Here is a 19,403-nt window from a genome sequence, read left to right on the forward strand (position 1 = left end):
GGTGAGGCACACATGACACCGATTCAAATAGCGCAGCAGAGTCTTGGAAAACATAACTGCTCCTGGAACCAAATTCTACAGAGTGCTCTTTGGAACTTGCAGGATGAGTCCAGCACAGCTGATTATCTGCCAAAACAAAAATATGCACATTTTCCCTCAGATTTACACAATATCCCCAGAGTTCCATAATATAATATTCTAAATGTCTAGAATATAATTCAGTATTATGTGCCATATTAAAAAACACAAACAAATTTAAATTCATTTGGAAAAAGTAGATACATGTGTTAATTGCAACATAATACATTGTTGGAATTACCTGATGAAGACTTTAAAGCAGCTACTCTAAAAATGCTCTAACAAGTTAAGGATGAAGAGTTTTAAAACAAATAGAAAGAAAGTTTCAGCAAGGAAATAGAAGATATAAAGAAGAGCCAAATTGAAATTTTAGGACTAAAAACATATAATAACAAAAAAAAATTCACTAGATAGGATCAATAGCAGAATATAAATGATGGAGAAAAAAGTCATTGAACCTTAAGATAGATCAGTAGAAATGATTCAACTTGAATAACAAAGAGAAAAACATATGATTTTTTTTTAATGAACTGAGCCTCACTCAGAGACCTATAGATCAGTATCAAAGGGTGTAATGTACATGCCACTGCAGTTGCAGAAGGAGATTAAAAAGAGTGTGGTGTGGGAAAAAATTGAAGTAATAATAACTAAAAACTTCACAAATTTGGTGACATAAACTTTCAGAAGCTCAAGCAACCCTCAAATATGATAACCTCCCTAAATCCTCTTTTAAACACATCATGATTAAAGTATTTAAAATTGTGTGTGTGTGTATATATATATACACACACACACAATTTATGAATATATATATTCATCTCTCTATCCTATATATATATATAGAAATTGAAAACAAAGAGATATATGACATATTACAACAGAACAAAAATTTGCATGTCTGTTGAGTTATCATTAAAAATACTATGGAGGCATCACATTTTAAAAGAAATAAACAATAGAAATAGTTTGTATTTCTGTGGGGTTGTTGGTGATATCCCCTTTGTCATTTATTATTGCATCTATTTGATTCTTCTCTACTTTCTTTTTTATTAATCTGGCTGGTGGTTTGTCTATTTTGTTGATCTTTTCAAAAAACTAGCTCCTGGATTTATTAATTTTTCGAAGGAGTTTTTGTGTCTCTATCTCCTTCAGTTCTGCTCTGATCTTAGTTGTTTCCTGTCTTCTGCTAGCTTTTGAGTTTTTTTAATCTTGCTCCTCTAGCTCTTTCAATTTTGATGATAGAGCATCAATTTTAGATCTTTCCTTGCTTCTCATAGGGGCATTTATTGCTATAAATTTGTCTCTAGACACTGCTTTAAATGTGTTCCAGAGATTTTGTCTCTTTTGATTTTTGTTGGTTTAAAGTCTATTTTATCAGAGACTAGGATTGCAACTCCTGCTTTTTTTTGCTCTCCATTTGCTTGGTAAATCTTCCTCCATTCCTTTATTTTGAGCCTATGTGTATCCTTGCATGTGAGATGGGTTTCCTGGATACAGCACACCAATGGGTTTTGACTTTTTATCCAATTTGCCAGTCTGTTTCTTTTGACTGGGGCATTTAGCCCATTTACATTGAAGGTTAATATTGTTATGTGTGAATTTGATCCTGCCATTTTGATGCTGGCTGGCTGTTTTGCCCATTAGTTGATGCCGTTTCTTCATTGTGTCAATGTTTTTTACCATTTGGTACGTTTTTGGAGTGGCTGGTACTGGTTGTTCCTTTCTACGTTTAGTGCTTCTTTCAGGAGCTTGTGTAAGGCAGGCCTGGTGGTGATGAAATCTCTGAGCAATTGCTTGCTCATAAAGGATTTTCTTCCTTCGCTTATGAAGCTTAGATTGGCTGGATATGAAATTCTAAGTTGAAAGTTCCTTTCTATAAGGATGTTGAATATTGGTCTCCACTCTCTCTGGCTTGTAGAGTTTCTGCCAAGAGATCTGCTGTGAGCCTGATGGGCTTCCCTTTGTGGATAACCTGACTTTTCTCTCCGGCTACCCTTAGCATTTTTTCCTTCATTTCAACACTGATGAATCTGATGATTATGTGCCTTGGGGTTGCTCTTCTTGAGGAGTATCTTTGTGGTGTTCTCTGTATTTCCTGGACTCGAATGTTGGCCTGCCTTGCTAGGTTGGGGAAGTTCTCCTGAATAATATCCTCAAGAGTGTTTTCCAGCTTGGATTCATTCTCTCCATCACATTCAGGTACACCTATCACACATAGATTAGGTCTTTTCACAAAATCCCATATTTCTTGGAGGCTTTGTTCATTTCTTTTTACTCTTTTTTCTGTAATCTTGCCTTCTCATTTTATTTCATTGAGTTGATCTTCAATATCTGATATCCTTTCTTCTGCTTGGTCGATTCCGCTATTGAAACTCGTGTATGCTTCACGAAGTTCTCGTGTTGTGTTTTTCAGCTCCATCAATTCATTTATATTCTTCTTTAAGCTGTTTATTCTCATTAGCATTTTGTCAAACCTTTTTTCAAGGTTCTTAGTTTCTTTGCATTGGGTTAGAACATGTTCTTTTAGCTCAGAGAAATTTTTTAGTACCCACCTTCTGAAGCCTGTTTCTGTCAATTCATCAGACTTATTCTCCATCCAGCCTTGTTCCCTTGCTGGTGATAAGTTATGATCCCTTGGAAGAGGAGAGGCATTCTGGTTTTGGGTATTTTCATCCTTTTTGCACTGGTTTCTTCCTATCCTTGTGGATTTATCTACCTGTGGTCTTCGTAGTTGGTGACTTTCGGATGGGGTCTCTGAGTGGACGTCCTTTTTGTTGATGATGAAATTCTTTCTTTCTTTTTTTAACTTTTCCTTCTAACAGTCAGGCCCCTCTGCTGTAGGACTGCTGGAGGTCCACTCCAGACCCTGCTTGCCTAGGGATCACCTGTGGCGGCTGCAGAACAGTAAGGGTTGCTGCCAGTTTCTTCTTCTGTTATCTTTGTCTCAGAAGGATACCCGCCAGATGTCAGCTTGTGCTCTCCATTATAAGGTGTCTCTTTGGATTTATGGGGGTCAGGGAGCTGCTTAAGAAGCAGTCTGTCCCTTATTGGAGCTCAAGTGCTGAGCTGTGAGCTCCATTATTCTGTGCAGAGCTACTGGGCAGGTATGTTTAAGTCTGCTGCAGCAGAAATCATAACCACCTTTTCCCCCCAGGTGTTCTGTCCTGGGAAGGTAGGGCTTTATTTATAAGTTCCTGATGTGTCGCTGCCTTTTTTCAGAGATGCCTTGCCCAGTGAGAAGGTAGCCAAGTCACGGTCTGCCAGTAGGGGTGTTGGTGAGCTGCTGTGGGCTCTGCCCAGCTGCTGTGTGAACTTCCTTGCAGTTTTGTTTATAGAGGTATAGTTAAAACTCACTCAGTAATGGCGGTCTGCTTCAGTAATGGCGGTCTGCTTCAGTAATGGCGGACTGTCTCTGTAATGGCAGGCTCACTCGGTAATGGTGGATGCCTTAGTAATGGCAAACTGCTCGGTAATGGTGGACTGCCTCGGTAGTGGCAGACTGCCTCGGTAATGGCAGATGCCCTTACCCCCACTGAGCTGGACTGTCCTGGGTCCAGCTGTGCTTGCTGTGAAACTCTCAATCCAGAGCGTTTCAGATTACTGGTCTTTGTGGGGGTGGGACCTGCCGAGCCATATCATCTGGCTTCCTGTTTCAGCCCTTTTTTTGCAGTTGAATGGGTGACTCTGTCCCTCAGGCATTTCAAGTGCCAGTTGAAGTGGCCACCTAGATTCGTGTGAGTTTTTGTGTGGAGACCCACTGCATTGGCTGAAACAGCCATGCTGGAGACTCATGGAGCTTTTCTGCCTGGGAATCTCCTGGTCCGTGGGCAGTAAAAACTCGTTTGGAAATGTGGTGATCACTCACCCTCTGCGTTTTTGCTGGGAATGGCACTCCAGAGCTATTCCTTTCGGCCATCTTGGATCATCCCTATTGTCTGGTCAGCTCTTAAATGCAAGGAAGAAACAGATAGCTGGTCTGTATCAAAGTATTATGGGTATTCTAAATCTAGCTCCTTCATCTGTACTTCTCATTTATGTAAACAAAAAAATGCCCTTAATTGATAAACCAATATGCCAATATGAGTTGGTTTTCTACACTAAATAACAGTATCATACCTGGTACAGAAGGAAAATAAAGCTTTTTGTAGTCATCAGAATATGACCACTCAAAGATATGCATATCCTGATCTCTAGAACCTGTGTATAGGTTAGGTTGCATGGCAAGGGAGAATTAAGATTAAGATTGCAGATGGAATTAAGGTTTCTAATCAGATGACCTTAAGTTAGAGAGATTATCCAAGATTATTAGGGTGGGCCCCGAGTAATCACAAACATCCTTAAAATTGGAATATGAAAGAAGAAGCATAATTAGTGACTGATTTAAGCAATTTGAGAAAGTTTTGATCCACTATTTACAGCTTTAAAGATGAAAGACCGAGGCAAAGTACTAAGAGATATGGCAATCTCCTAGATCTGGAAAAGGCACAGAAGGGGTTCTTCCCTGAAGCTTCCAGAAGGAAAACGGTCTTATTGACATCTTCATTTTATCCACTGAGATACATTTTGGACTTCTGGGCTCCAAAATTTAAGACAATAAATTTGAGTTGTTTTAAGCTGCCAGGTGTGCAGTGAATTGTTACAGCATCCCCATCAGAAACTAAAAGACAAGTGAGTCTCTCAATTCCTATGGAAAGTCTTTCATCACATTTGGAGTCAAGTTACACAGCGCTCAGAAATCCTCCCACTGCCCCTTGTCCACACCAGTTTTATAACCTCTAAAGACATCAGCATGTATTTCGTAAAAACAAGGGAATTTCTTACACCATCACCGACACTAACAAAAATCTGATAATTAATATTGATGCAATACTTCAATCTATAGTCCTATTCAAATTTTATAACCTCATTAATGTCTTTGACATCATTTTTTTTTCCTGGTCAAGGAATCAATACACGATCACACATTGCATTTAGTTTTCATGTCTCTTTAGCCTTTTTCTGAGTTATTTCCTTAGCCCTGGGTTTTTTATGTTAGTGACATTTTTGAAGAGTACAGACCAATTATTTTGCAGAAAATGCATCAATATTTTTATCTGATTTTTTTAATGATCAGATTCAATTCATGCATTTTTGTCTGGAACATCACAAAAGTGTCCTCAGTGCATTATATTGGTGGGTACATGATGCTAATTTGCCCTGTTACTGATGAGATTAACTTTGGTCACATGTTTAAGGTACCAGTTTTCTACCAGTTTTCTCCACTAAAAAGTTACTAATTCCCTCCTTATAATGAATAGGTGTCTTGTAAAAAGATACTTTTAGACTTTTGCCCATTAGTTTTAGCATCTGTTTGTGATCCTTGCCTCAAAATTATTACTGTATCACGCCTGTAATCCCAGCACATTTGGAGAATGAGGTGGGCGGATCATGAGGTCTGGAGTTTGAGACCAGACTGGTCAACATAATGAAACTCCATCACTACTAAAAATACAAAAAATAGTCAAGCATGGTGGTGCATGCCTGTAATCCCAGCTACTTGGCAGGCTGAGATAGGAGAATTGCTTGAACCAGGGAGGCAGAGGTTGCAGTGAGCTGAGATTGCACCACTGCACTCCAGCCTGGGTGACAAAACAAGACTCCATTTCAGAAAAAAACAAAAAAAGAAAAAAATTATTACTATAGTAATATTAGTAATAATTAGTAATATAGTGATTGCCTAATATTATTTTCTCAATCTACCATTACTTCTCTATTATTAAAATTATCTTTTAAGAAAAAGCTTTTCTTTCTCCCCCATACATTAACTTATCACATTATTATTTAAATCAATATGGACTTATGGATTCTTACTTTATTCTATGGATTATAATTCATTACTGTGATGATGTATTTTGTTGCTCGATTCTTTTCAGATTTGGCCCATGGTAGTCCTTTCAAACTGACTCCAGTGTTGTTCTGATATGTCCCCATGGTTGTTTGAACACTTTCACACATCTGGTGCAAGATATTCTATGCTCATGCTATGCTTTCCATGTCCTAGTTCTGAAATCAGTCATTTTTTCAAAGACACCCACTATCTTTCATTAGTGAGGATATTTAGAAATCAAGATATGAATGCTTAGTGTTCTTTTTAAAATACTTTTACTCTTTTCAGGTCTTTTCAGTAAACATACTGTATTAGTCCATTCTCACATTGCTATAACAAAGTACCTGAGACTGGGTCATTTATGAATAAAAGAGATTTAATTGACTCACAGTTCTGCAGGATTAACAGGAAACCTGACTGGAAGGCCTCAGGAAACTTACAATCATGGCAGAAGGCAAAAGGGAAGCAAGCATGCGTTTACCATGGCAGAGCAGGAGAGAGAGAGAGAATGAGCAGGGAATTGTCACATGCTTTTAAACCATCAGATTTTGTTAAATCTCACTATCACGATGAGTTCGTGTCCTTTGTAGGGACATGGATGAACCTGGAAACCATCATTCTCAGCAAATTGACATAAGAATACAAAATCAAACACCACATGTTCTCACTCATAAGCGGGTGTTGAACAATGAGAACACATGGACACAGGGAGGGGAGCACTACACACTGGGGTCTGTCGGGGGGAAATAGGGGAGGGACAACGGGGGGTGGGGAGTCAGGGAGAGAGAGCATGGGGAGAAATGCCAGATATAGGTGATGGGGAGGAGGCAGCAAATCACACTGCCATGTGTGTACCTATGCAACAATCCTGCATGTTCTTCACATGTACCCCAAAACCTAAAATGCAATTTAAAAAAAAACTCACTATCACGAGAACAGCATGAAGGAAACTGCCCCCATGATTTAATCACCTCTCACCAGGACCCGCCCTCAACACATGCATGGGGATTACAATTCTAGAGGAGATTTGGGTGGAGACACAGAGCCAAACCATATTACAAACCTAGCAAATAGAGAAGAGAATTAAAGTCTTCAACTCTAACTGTGAATTTGTCTACAAACCTAGCAAACAGAGAAGAGAGTTAAAGTCTTCAACTCTAATTGTGAATTTGTCTACAAACCTAGCAAACAGAGAAGAGAGTTAAAGTCTTCAACTCTAATTGCGAATTTGTCTACTTTTCCTTTTAATATTTCATCAATTTTTATTTCATGTGCTTTGAAACACTGTTGTTGCGTACATACCATTTAGGATTGTTAGGTTTCTTTGTTAATTTGATATATTTCTCATCATAGAATGTCCATCTTTATCCTTGTTAATATTTTTGTGCTGAAGTTAACTTTGATATTAATATAGCCATTCTAGCTTTCTTTTTACTTTCTGTTTTATAGAGATGTAATTCATATATCATATAGCCCACTCATCTAAAGTGCTTTTTTAGTATATTTAACGGGTTGTGAAACCATCACCACTAACTACTTTTAGAACGTTTTGTTCCCCCAGAAGAAACTGCATACCTATTAGTAGTCAATTTCATTTCCTGCCCCAAGCATTAAGCAACACAAATCTACCTTTCTGTTTCTATAAACTTGCTTATTTTGGACATTTCATATACTTGGAATCATGAAATACATGGTCTTCTGTGACTGGCTTCTTTCACTTAATATAATGTGCTCAAGATTCATCCACTCTGTAGTATATATCAATACTCATTTTCATGGCTGAATAATATTTCATTACATGATATGTTTGCTTCCTATTGCTGCTTTAACAAGTTACTTCAAGTGGCTTGAAACAGCATACATTTATTAGCTTACAGTTCTGTAGGTTACACGTCCAATACAGATTTCCCTTGGCTAAAATCAAGGTGTTGGCTGGGCATTAATGCCTCCAGAAAGGAATGCAGCCCTGCCAACACCTTGATTTTAGCCAAGTGAAATCTGTATTGGACTTGTATCCTACAGACCTGTAAGCTAATAAATGTATGTTATTTCAAGCCACGTGTAGTAACAAAGTCCCTCTATTTTTCCCTCTCCAAGAGGCTGCCCAGATTTCCTGGTTCATGGCTCTCCACCTCCGTCATCAAAGCCAATAGAAACAGGTACTTCCTACATTGAATCATTTTGACTGGCTCTTCTGCCTCTTTGTTTTTAAGGACGCTTATCTTTTTCTTTTAGATTAGTGTTTGGATAATAAATGTATTTTCAACGTTTTACCTTTAACTTAGTATTTATATGAAAACAGTTTTCTGTGGAGAGCATAAAATTGCATATTGTATTATCTATATGTATATGTGTGTATGTGTGTGTTTGTATATATATATATTTACAGCCATTTTAATATTATCTTCTATAGTAATATTTTTTCTTGAAAGCCAAGTTTTAGAAAGGGGGAATACTCATAAATTTCCGTGTCATCCTTGCTCAAGGGCCATGCAAATCTCCGTATTGTTCCAATTTTAGTATACATACTGCCAAAGTGAGTGTTCCATAAAAATGTTTTGACTTGCTTATTCTTACTAGATTAAGAGGATTGTGAGGACAGGGAAAATGTTAATTCATTTACAATTGCCTTTCTTAACCTTGTAGACAATAAATATTTGTTGAATATTTAATGTATTAATTAAATTAATGTATTTGTATATTAATGAAGCTTTGTAGAATTCCACTGTTTAAATTTCATTTGGGGAGCTTAATACACAGTTGTTCATTGGTTCTCAATTATTTTGTGCTGAGGCTTATCTGAGAGTATCGGTGATACATTTGAAGGGGACTGGACTGTACCCACTATTTTTGCACAAGGTGCTTGTTAACCTTTTATTTTCGTCTGTTTATTTGAGTACAACTATTTCCCAATCCTCTCATCACTGCCTTCTTTCTCCTAAGTCAAGTTATTTTTGGTCACCGTTTTTCAGGGCTGGCCTGATATAATGCTCATTTGCTATTATACCAGTTAGTTCTACATGATACCTACATTTTGGTCAACTGAACATTCCATTTAACAGATATGTCAGTAAAAGATGTCTCTTCAGCTGTAGCAGAAGTAAATTTCTCACGATTGATAATGTTGGCACACAAAGCAGCTAAATGTCAATTGGTGTGCCATGGCATTATAGGGCAAGACATATAAACTTGTCAAAATAACACACTTAAACATTTTTAAATATGACAATAACAGCATTTCACAAAGAGCATTTCATAAATGTTAAATCTCCTATATCTTTGCCACTTTGATGTTTTAGTCTGCTCAGAATTTGTCAGAGGTAATTTACAGGTATAGGATCTGTTTTTCTATTACCATGAAAAAATACAAATTAGTTTTAAAAATAAAAATTTTAGAAAAACTATAGACTCTTAATCCTGAGTCATTTTAAAAGACTTAAATTCAAAGGTGAATGGCATTTAATAATAGGAGAATAGATACTGCAAGCTTTAGCACTTAAAGCAAAATCTGTCATAAATACTTTATATTAAATGGAAAAGAAGATTAAAACAACTTAGAGTTTTTGTATTACATTTAAGATAAATTACCTTGAATTGTTTTATAGTTCTTTATTTCTTGCACACTTTCTCGCTGACTCAAGTTAAAATTCTTTGAGAGAAGAGATCATGACCTTAATTGTTTGGTACTTCCCAACAGTAACAAAGGATAATATGGATAGTAAGTGTTAATACATGCTATTTGAAAGTTGTGCCTCCCTGCTAGCTTGCCTGGAACCCTCTTCCAACATGGTCACATGTGACTGTATTGGTTCTTCTAGTCTTTGATCAAGTGTTATCTGACTATAGAGGACTTTTATCATTTATTCTCTCTGTCTAGCTCCCACTAGTCCATTATCCTGCTTTATTTTTCTTCACTTAAGAAATAAACTATGATGTTTCTATACGCAGAAAAAAAAATGTAAGAAATTCTAACACATTTTAAATGTAAATCTGATTTTTATTATGACAGTAATAAATGTTCTTTGTTAAAAGTTAGAAACTGTATAAATAAAAGAAAACATATCTTTATTATGCAATGATGTAAACATGCTTAATATCTAAATTTAACACTTCCCAGGGTTTTCTTTATAAATATTAACTGATTTTATTTTCTGCTTTTATTTCTAAAACTCAGAATACCAACAAGACGTTTATCATTAAATTTTAAATGAAAACTACAATGCTATTATTTACTATTAATTTTAACTACTGGAAGATGGAAAATTTGGAAAGCTATGTGATATGAAGAAATAATTAGAGGTTACTTATTGACATCAAGATCAATTCATCAGCTGGGCGTGATGGCTCACCCCTGTAATCCCAGCACTTTGGGAGGCCCAGGAGGGTGAATCACCTGAGGGCAGGAGTTCCATACCAGCCTGACCAACATGGTGAAACCCCATGTCTACTAAAAGTACAAAAAATTAGCTGGGTGTGTTGGCAGGCACCTGTAATCCCAGCTACCTGAAGTGGGGAGGCTGAGGCGGGAGAATCCCTTGAACCTGGGAGGTGGAGGTTGCAGTGATCTGAAATAGTGTCACTGGATACCAGCCTAGGTGACAGAGTGAGACTCCATCTTGAAGAGAAAAAAAGATAAATTTGTGTCTGTAAGAAAGTAAAAATGACATAAACTTCAATTTATCTATTTTAATTGACAAAAAATGTATATACTTACCACATACATATTGTTCTGAAATCTGTATGCATTGTAGAATGACTAAATTGAGATAATTAATATATGCATTACCTGACATACCACTTTTCTTGTGGTGAGTATGCTTAAATCAAAATTTTCAACTATGTATCATGGTTTAAAGACTTGGAGATTTTAACTGTTATTTAATTGGCATTGATATATAAATATGTATTTTTCAATTTTATTCTTAGTTGACTAAGTACAAATTAATAAAACATTTCAAACAAAACTGAGTTTTGCCATAGGTTTGCTTCCCTTGTGGGTTATGGATCACATAATTTTAGTTTTAAAGAACTAAGAGTGAATTCACCTGCACAAACAAGACATCCTTAATATGAAGTCAGCAGAGATACAGAGGCCACAAGATTCTCTGAGATGTTTAATTAATAAAGCTGGATGCAGTAACATTCTAATCAAAAGATTTTTTTTCTACATTGGTACTGGTTTTAGAAGTTTCAACTTATGTCAAGAGGGGAGTGGAAATGTGAGACAGTGTTGTGATGATGCTTTTACTATATGGTGCCAATGGTTGCTCTGAGATTTCTGTAATTGTACCCTTTTTCTGTGTAATCCTCATTCCAGAAACCAATATTGATGCCAACAGTTACCTTGGAGAATTCTTATGACCAGAATTATATACCAGTAAAAAATTAAGCACATGGCGTATGGTAGAGAATTCAGAACTCATGGATTTATTCTCTTACGCATGTATTGAAAGTAAGTTTAACTGTTTGCTCACACACTAAACTGAATTTGACATTTTTTTTCCTAAGTATGTCTCAACATTGCAGGATTTCAGCAATGACTTATTCTTCAGAGGAAAGTGAAATGCTGGCTATTATGCCTAAGTTTTCTAGCAATCTAGGTGACATAGGTTATTTCTGATCTGTTTTCCTACCCTGTGAAACAGAGATAATGTTGTCTGTTTACTTGTATAAACATAGGGATGTGGGAGACAGAAGATGGTACTTGAGAATTGCTTATAAAAACAAACAATGTATAAAACCATCTTTGTCTTTTGCACGTTTTATAGGAGGTTTTAAATAGGTGGCTATTGGACCAGCTGGAGCATGAGACATTTTATTTGGCATATATACGTGTAACATACACACATATATATAATTTCCATTAGAACGAGCCTGTGTTCTGCAGTGCACCGTATTCTTTACAACTCCTATTGCTTTATAATTGGACAATTTTCTTAATTTACATTTATATTTCCTGTGGGTATTTGAATTGCTACCACAGCTTTTGAGAATCCTAGTTTTGAAAAATGAAACTTTACTTTGTGGAAACTTTGAAAAATTCTAGCTGTTTCTCTGTTAAAACAAGTTTGAGTTAGAGTAGATCCTCAAGCCTCTTTTAACACTATCAGTCAATGTCATATTGATACTCTAAAAGTTCTTATTAAGTGATCCCTGATAGAACTCAGGGAGTTTGTGAACTTGAGTGTTAAAATATACAAAGTTTACACTTTTATTTTCAGTAAGTCCTTTAATGATGCATGTAGGCAGCAAACAACAGTAGTATTAGCAGTACCTGTGACTCCATCACTAATGGAAACGATAGACATTTTTTATAACACATTATAAGTTTTGAAAAAATCTTAAAATATTGCTCATCTTTATTAAAACTTACGGGGATTGTTAGAACCACTGTTAAATCTTGCTTTCTAATATGTTATTAAAGGAGTGCATATATTTGCTATATCACATATATGTTCTATTTGTAGCTTAATAATTGTATTTGAAAATCTTTTGTTGCCTTGGTATTCCTGTGTGTTTTAGTTTATGCACTTAAAAACATTATTCTGAGATGTATCTTGACAAGAGAAAAAAGAAACAAATTAAAAAAATCTTTTGTTGTAAAGCAGTGTCCCTTTATACACAGAAAGTACTTTGTAGTTCAAACGAATGTACATGTCATTTCTGTGCTGTCATATAATCTTTTGTCTCTAGTAGAAGTAAAGATATTAGAAATATTTTCTCCCAATTGCAAAATTATTCCTTTAGTCAATGTTTCTTTACTTGAAAACACTCTTCTCACAAACACAATTATATGCGTATTTTATCTTTTAACACATTTAACTGAAAGGAGCACGAAATGGTTTCACATTATATATTAAGAGTATATTACACCCACCACTATATTAAATAGACTTGAAAATAGCAAAATAACACTGTATAAATCACAAGAGATACGCATTTTGAAAACCTAGATAAAACATTCAAGTGTTAATTTTTAAATAGCAGTTGTTCTCCTTTACTTCAGTAACTTTGAGAGTCTGTTATTTCAACAATATGCCATTGTTATCTGCTGCAACTAGGTGATTTTATGTTTTCTACAGGGTGGAGTATCAAGCAGCATCTTAATCTTAATGTCAGCTGTGGATTTCTGCAGAAATGCAATCACTGCAGATATACCAGGTGCTGGAATGTGTCTTTAGAATTACCAATGTGATGACATTACCCACTAACGTAGCTTTTGTCAGATCAGAGTGTGAATAAGAAGGATTATGTGCCTGCTGAACAAATTATGTTTTTTCTTATGTGCTTCTCTGAGAACTGATAATCACAATTCTGACTTTCAAGAGAACAACATGGCTTTAAAAATATCCAAGATTTTTTTTTTTTTTTTTTTTTTTGAGACGGAGTCTCGCTCTTGTTACCCAGGCTGGAGTGCAATGGCGCGATCTCGGCTCACCGCAACCTCCGCCTCCTGGGTTCAGGCAATTCTCCTGCCTCAGCCTCCTGAGTAGCTGGGATTACAGGCACGCGCCACCGTGCCCAGCTAATTTTTTTGTATTAATAGAGACGGGGTTTCACAATGTTGACCGGGATGGTCTCGATCTCTCGACCTTGTGATCCACCCGCCTCGGCCTCCCAAAGTGCTGGGATTCCAAGATATTTTTTAAAAAGTCAAAATACAAAAGAATTTTATTTAATACTATTGTAACATTACCCTTTCCCAGCCCTCAAAAGAAAATCAATAGGGAGAAAATCACAGATATATAATAATTTTGTAACCCCAGCCAGAGTTTCTAACTCCAGATCCAATGTAGTGTATAACAGAATAGTAATATTTTATTTATTACTAATAAGTTCTACCATTCATGCTAGATTCCTAACTCTCAAAAGTGATAATGTTTCTTTTGGCCCATTATTTCATTCTGAGTTGCAATGCAGTATGCTTTTGAATGCTTTACTGGGGATGTGATCCTAGATGGCATTGTAGGGACATGAAAAAGTGAGACATAGAATGAAAGAAAGCCAATGAACAAGTTGCACTGTGGCTCAAACCCTTTGGAAAACTCTGGAAGAGAGTGTAGGAAGTACCTTAGAAGCTGGGTTGGTTATTCTCCAGTTCTCGTGCGTCATTGGCTGAGGGTTGTTCTGGAGTCATTAATGCTCCTGCACTTTTCACTTTTTGTGTATCCCATGCACAGGTCTACGGGACAAGAGACATCTCTCACGTAGCATGTCAGTCAAGGAGGCCTTCCATACCTACAAGATTGGTAAACACAAAGAGATATGGTGGGGCAGGGGGAGCCTGACTGTGCCTCCTACAACAGTCATACCAGGGCATGGAAAAGATGATTTCAGTATGATTCATAAGAAAGAAGTTATATGAGGTTAGGAGAAAAACTTTATAGAAATTCTAAGCAAATTCATCTAAAAATAAAGAAAAATCACCTTCCATTGCTTCTTAAATTTGCTGTTATAATTATTTGAATTTGTTTGACTGTAGCATGTATGCTCTTTTATAAAACTTCTAGGGAGAAGGTAGGTGGAAGGTATCGGTAAAATACACACAACAAGGAAAGGAAAAGAGTAAAGCTGCAGTGACAGACAGCAAAATGTGCTCAGTTTCCCGTCAAATTTCAGCATAGAAGCCAGGAAGCAAGAACCAAGGGCAGATATCTCATCGCCATGCAGAAATTTTACTGGAAAAATCACAATCATTTGCTTCATCAGAACTAAAATCGTACACGATTTGCAGACATACACTCACTTTTGAAATAGTTATGACATGAAGGGGGTTGGGTAGGGAAGAAATCATTCATTCCACAGCTTCCTTTGGAAAATGCATCAATTAAGGATAGTTTCTCACTGTGCAGTAATTGTTTTCATTATTTTCCTCTGACTGACTGAAAAATAAACTCTGTGAAAACAGGCATATATATGTGTTTTTTCTTCATCCACTAATATAATGACATAATGTGTGGTAAATAGGATTCACTACATGGTAGTTCAAAGACTTTAATTGGATGCATTAAGTGAAGTCATTTGGTAATCTGGTGGTCTTTTTATTTTTATTTTTATTTTGAGACAGGGTCTCACTCTGTTGCCTAGGCTGGAATGCAGTGGTAAAATCACAACTCACTGCAGTCTCAACCTTCTGGGTTCAAGTGGCTGGAACTACAGGTATGCGCCATCACACCTAGCTAATTCGTGTATTTTTTTTTTTTTTTTTTTTTTTTTTGTAGAGGTAGGGTTTTCTCCATGTTGCTCAGACTGGTCTTGAATTCCTGAGCTCAAGCAGTCTCCCACCCTTGGCTTCCCAATGTGCTGGGATTACAGGTGTGAGCCACAGTGCCTGGCCAATTCAGTGGTTTCTAATGGGGGATATTGGGGATTATTTTTGCCCTCCTTCCTGTATATTTGAAAATATCTAGAGACATTTTTGGTTGTCACAACAGGAGAGAAGGAACTACTGGCATCTAGTGTGTAGCAGCCAGGAATGTTGCAAAGCATCTTACCATGTACAGAACAGTCTCCACAACAAGCAATGATCTGTGTCAAAATGTCAGAGTGCCAAGGTTGAGAAATCCTGCTATAATACCTAGCAACGTGTGGCCATTCACACATTCTATTCATACTTTATAAAATGGCTTCTTAGTCAATAATTAGCAAGTTGCTTTTTCTTGTCCAATGTTAGTCAGTCTCACTTAACTAATTACATAAAAAGTTCTTTGATTAATTCTAGAATGAATATATCTTCTTAGTTGGAGTTCCCCATCAGTCAACCCCAAGACAAAATATCCTGCCTAAGTAGGTTCTTCAGGAGGTGATCCCTAGAGATACAAGTAGGAAGTAGAGAAAACAGTTAGAAAGCATAAAGGAAGCCAATCAATGGTGCAGCATTTTTCAGACATTTTACCACTTTGGGCAACTTGAGCTTAAATCCTGCTGGAGAACCTATATATTAGGGTAGAGCTGTGCTCCAGACTATCCCAACTGAGGGCCAAGAAAGCTGGGGTATATATCCATCACCTTGATCTCACCATTGGCTGAATGCTGCTCTCAGAGATTTAACTCTCAAGTACTTTTGGCTTGCCTTCCAGACTGGCCAGTATAGTCCACAGGCAGACAAAGGCCAAAGACAGAGTCGCATGTCCATATGTTAAGCAGCCATTGGTGTGACAAGTGCCAAGATGACATGGCAGGCAGCAACAGCTACTCCAGCATAACGTGGCAGGTTTACAGAAAAATATGAGTTCACATAGGGATTCTATACTATAAATCGTTTATGGTGTGTTTTTACTAAACTTCTCTATGTTGAGACTTAGTACTCTTTGATCCTGATTCTTATTACCCCTGTGATATTTTAGATTCATAAAACCATAGCTCCTTTTAGTGTGTCTAATCCAACCTGCTCTACAATGTGGACAAATAGATACTTCACTTTGTTTCAATATTTTTGTCCTGCTACTGTCTAACTACTTGATTAATTAAATTGACACCAAGTTAGAAATAATGTGTTTTCCTTTGGGTTTTTACTTCTTATTATGGATTAATGGATGTCAGACTGTCCTTGACATCTAGATCTATTACTGTTAGAAATACCTTGATATTATTACTTGATTTATTCTTCAGGGAAAGATATTAAACTCAAAAGAATTGGCAAAATTCTATTCAGAGAATGGTGTTTGTTGGAAGCGCTCCATATTTTGTGTACATTTATAGTTCAAATATTAATGAAAGCTAACCATTAAACACTCATTCCAGTTAGGTGGGTGATACTAATTATAAGGAAACACAAAATTAGTTTTACAGAAACTTCTAAAACTAGTATAAATCAACCCCCAGTGCAATATTCATCTCTGTCCACACATTATATTAAAGTGTGCTAAAACGTGTAAATTTCACTCTGATACATAGGGGCTGAAGGCTGTTTTACATGATTTATGGGATCACTAAAGGATTTATTTCTCCTCCCCAGTTGTTTTTCTACTATCATCTTGAGATTTACATTATCCAATCCGGTAAAGACCACTTTCAACCTATTTCAATAACTGCTGATAGATCATAACTTTTCCAGAAAGGAATAGCAGATGCTTCAGTGATATTCTTAGGAGGGACAAATCTTGAAGAGGAAATGTTTAGCTGCCGAGAGGTTCAACATCAATACACCCTTTATGTTCTTATAGGTCTGTTTTAAGTCCCTAAAAGCACAAATAAGTTATCTACATGAACTTCTCAAAAGCCATTACCAAAAAGTTCAATTTATTTTAAATTTCATTTCAGGAAAGAATATCAGTACAGATTATTTTTATGCCAATTACAACAATTTACTGCCATGCCATTAATTAACTCTCTTCTGCTTAAGTCTATTTCTTCCTTCAAAATCTGATTAGACACAATATATTTTTTGCACAGTCGCATTTATCACACATTTTATTTCCTGCTATTATTTACAGCTCTTTGTAGAGAATTAACAAAGGGCAGGAATGCTAGAAAAAGGCTTTTTACACATTTTAGATGTCATTGAATAAATATTTTATAGAAGGTTTTTCTAAGATGAAAAGTTTGGTACTATTAAAAACATACAAATGTTATTTAAAACATTTGGATTATGCCAATGGAACCTTTTTTTAAATAATTTTTGCTAGTTACGTTACCAAAGAGATTCTAACACTAGGAAAGATGCCAGTTTTAATGGTGGTTTACTGAAAGATATTTCTGAACAACTAATTTATATATTTAGACTTTGAATCGGGTGTGAGTTTGTCCCAATTCCATTTGTGATGTATGGATTCCAATTGATATCTTTGACAAAGTGCTATAGCAATCAACCTGGTTTTTATTTAGCATTTGAAAGAACAATCAGCCAAATTCTAATCTCAGATGTGTGAAGTTATCACATACTTTACAAAATATGTAGCTTTGCAGTATTGAAAAAGGATCTGAGACATTTATGGCAAAGCATAGTACATGAAAGCCACATGAAGGTGGATGAATTAATTTTTGAGGAATAAACCTGGGACTTTGCTTGTGCCTTTAAGAGAGCATAACTCTGATTTTTCTCCTCAGGTTCCAGTCAATTCAGGAAACTCCATTTCGCAGTGGGAAGAATAGAAAGACTAATTATTTCATGTGGGAAGAAGGCACAGTTTTGAAACTTGGAAATCATACATGACACAGGAGCTACTCAGTGCACAAATGATTTTGTTTTCCTTCAGTGATCTCTGATTTGTACTCATCATTGATCATTTGCATTTTTTCACATAGATTTGAATAAACCACAGTTATGCTTAATTTTACAGTGGGTTTATGCACTGTTAAATATGACCTCTAATTTTAGTATAGGCTTTCTTGATTTCATTCTTTCTTCTGGCTTTCCATGACTCACATATCCAGGATGAGTTGTGGGAGATGTATTTGCCTTTATGATGCCTTCATTTACGATTATAAAAATCTGTCTTTACAGCGATGCAAGGTGGCTCACGCCTGTAATCCCAGAACTTTTGGAGACCGAGTCAGGTGGATCACTTGAGGTCAGGAGTTTGAGACCAGCCTGGGCAACATTGTGAAACCCCATCACTACAAAAACTATAAAAATTAGCTGGGCATGGTGGTGCATATCTGTTGTTGCAGCTACTCAGGAGACTGAGGCAGGAGAATTGCTTAAACCCATGAGGTAGAGGTTGCAGTGAGCAGAGATTGTGCAATAATACTACAGCCTGGGTGACAAAGCAAGATTCCATCTCAAAATCAACAACAACAAAACAAAATTAAAAACCCTGTTTTTTGTATTTTTCCCTTTGTGCTGAGGTAACATGCTGTGGGAGTGTACAGATTTATTTATTTTCTTTTAAAGTTTTATTTTCTCCTTTCTTCCTCCAAAGAACCTGAAAGGCCAGTTTGTATTAGGTAAGAAAAAGCAGAATGCTCGTTTAGGCTACTTTATTTCACTTTAATCGTTACTATGGAAAGTGAAAACAATAATAATATTAGAAGGTGGCAAAGAACCTTTAATATTTCTACAATCCAACCAATCTTCTAAATTTCTGACTGTCCATTCCAGGTCATCCAAAATATTTTACTTTGAGACTTGAGTAGCAAAATGCAACTTTATTGTATCATTATGAGAAATATTTACTACAGGAACTCATGCTTTGAATACTTTAGTTTCACATTTTATAAACTGCTCATCTATTGTATTGTTTATTATTATGCCTTTGTATTGTATATTATTATGTTTAGCTGATGATCGCTTTTCTAATATAATATCCACTTGCCAATTTTTAGTTTACCTTACTGGAGTTATGGCTCTTAAACATTACTATTTAATATGACTAATGACAGATTTGGAGGAATGTAGGCTACATTTTGATAGAGAATAACCTATTTTGAAGGAGGCAGCTTTATTTTTAAACATGTAATTCAATTGAAATCAACATTATGCAATTCAAAAAATGTATATTTAGTGTTCTTGCACTTG

General features: G+C 36.1%; 1 non-coding gene across 1 annotated transcript; it reads right to left on the reverse strand.

Moving 5' to 3' along the window:
- Positions 1–8,384: 8,384 nt before the first annotated feature.
- On the reverse strand, positions 8,385–8,488 carry LOC135268930 (U6 spliceosomal RNA). Its single transcript, XR_010337268.1, has one exon. It is a non-coding gene; the product is annotated as a U6 spliceosomal RNA (small nuclear RNA).
- Between the last annotated feature and the right edge of the window lie 10,915 nt (positions 8,489–19,403).

This window comes from Aotus nancymaae, unplaced genomic scaffold (genome assembly GCF_030222135.1).
Source record: "Aotus nancymaae isolate 86718 unplaced genomic scaffold, 86718_ANA_hifiasm-v0.15.2.pri h1tg000046l, whole genome shotgun sequence".
Classification (NCBI taxonomy): Eukaryota; Metazoa; Chordata; class Mammalia; order Primates; family Aotidae; genus Aotus; species Aotus nancymaae.